This window comes from Austrofundulus limnaeus, unplaced genomic scaffold (assembly GCF_001266775.1).
Source record: "Austrofundulus limnaeus strain Quisiro unplaced genomic scaffold, Austrofundulus_limnaeus-1.0 Scaffold131, whole genome shotgun sequence".
Taxonomy (NCBI): Eukaryota; Metazoa; Chordata; class Actinopteri; order Cyprinodontiformes; family Rivulidae; genus Austrofundulus; species Austrofundulus limnaeus.
In genome coordinates this window covers 1,110,799-1,112,776 of record NW_013952533.1, presented here as the reverse complement: position 1 = coordinate 1,112,776, position 1,978 = coordinate 1,110,799, and positions in this window count along the sequence as shown.

The following is a 1,978-nucleotide window of genomic DNA, read 5'->3' as shown; positions in this document are numbered from 1 at the left end:
ATTTATGATTTATATTTTTGTTGTATGTTGAATTTATGTTGTTGTGTTTTAAAGAAATGAATAAACTATCTAACCTAAACCTAAATTGGTTTGTGAGATTGTGAAATAGCTATTTAGCTCTATGTGTGTCATGTTTTGATTGTGTTTTAAACCCAAGTGTGCAGATGTGCTGGAGAGAGCCGGAGGGTAAAATCAGAAAACGATTGATCAAAAATAAAGAGTGCTGAAGGAGCAGTTGCAGTACTTCCAAAACGTGACAAATACAGGGAAGAGGGGGAAACCGAGATGATAAGGGGAGTGACAAACATCATTACCGATGTCTTTCTTGTGTTTTTGTATTCCTTGTGTCAGTTTCACCTCCTGTCAGTCTCCACTCCGGCCTCGCCCACATTTACCTGTTCCTTGTTGTTTCTTCCCTCTCGTTAGTGTCTCTTTATATGCTATGCCTTGTCTTTTCTCACCTATTGGTTTTAAAATGACATATTTCTGCTGCCAATTCAGGGTTTTTGTTTTCAAATGTGTTATTTAATCCTCAAGTTTAATACTAAAAAAAAAAAAAATCCATTAATCCATTATCCTAATTATGTCAGCAACAGCATTTTTGCAACAGTCCTTGTGAAGCAACATGTTAAAACACAAACAGGCTTACTCACTTTTTATTGTTTCAGTTGGCGGGATGTTAATTACATTTGAAGTGACAAGGTTATTAAATTTTTTCTCATTCACATTTTGTCACAAAATGAACAAAACTGTGGTAAAACCGTGAGCTGCCAAGATAAATCTAGCTGCCTTTAAATTTGGAGCTTGGCCACATTATTACTGGTACAATAATGCACCAATACAATGGCTTTCATTTCTGGTCTGTAGCAGGGAGAGACAGTGCAAGGGACTGTCTTGGACAAAAACTAATTATGTTCTGCTCAGAAGGTTGCTGCATATTTTTTTTTAACCCTTGGCTTAAAAATAATAAACTGACCTGAAACTGTGTGTAGCTGACAGCAATGTAAGCTGCAGAGCAAGTCAAATCACAAAGCTCCTAACTTCTTCATAAGGCATTCAGAGTTGGATTCTTGGTCAACGAGCCTCCACCATGATTTAAGGTTCAACTTTACTCTTAAAAAAATCTAAATATTCTTTAATGCAGTGTTCCTCCCACATTTTAACACAAAAACACATTTCTGCAAAAACTGACACATAAAAAAAATGTGGTGACCTGAACAATCTTTAGCAGCTGCTGTGAAATGGCTACATTTTCAGCATCTTTTCAGTGAACAAACTTGTGATCAGAGGTGAAGAGAGTAGTTTTTTTGTTTTCATTGGATGGGAACGAGCGGCAACCGTCAGCTGCGGAGAGGAAGGGGCAGTCACAGTAACCTTTTAGGCATGTTGGATGGAAGGGAAATGACAAGGTCTGACGTGCTGGCGCATGAATCACATCTGTGACATTTAGACCACGAAAAGGTTTTCACAGGCATAAAGCATCTTAAAAGACATCATGACAAGGAAAAGAAAAGTTCAGGACTGAGTATGAAATGAGGATTCTCAGCCCCTCAGACAGAGGCAACATAGAGACCTCAGGAGATAATAATGAACTCCTGAGTTAACCAATAAAAGAAACGATTCAGTACTCACTTACCACTCAGTATTGTATTTTTTTTTTCAGGGAAATAAATTGGATTAAGGCAAGACTTTAATATTGTTTCTACTATGTGTTGGCTGTGATTATCTAAACAGCAACCTATGTTTTAATAAATTACAGTTGAAACTGAAATTTTATTCAGTTTATTATAAGTATCACTTATTAAAATAACTTGTTGTAATCTGTTCTCCAGAAACTCGTCATCATCCAAATTGTGGGTTAATTTTGATTTAATACGGCAGCTTTCAAGATGGTGGGTGTTCGGGTTTTTTTTAACCTAGGAACTCAGAGAAACACAGCAAAACCCGGCCGAACATTAAATCAATGACAACAGAGGCA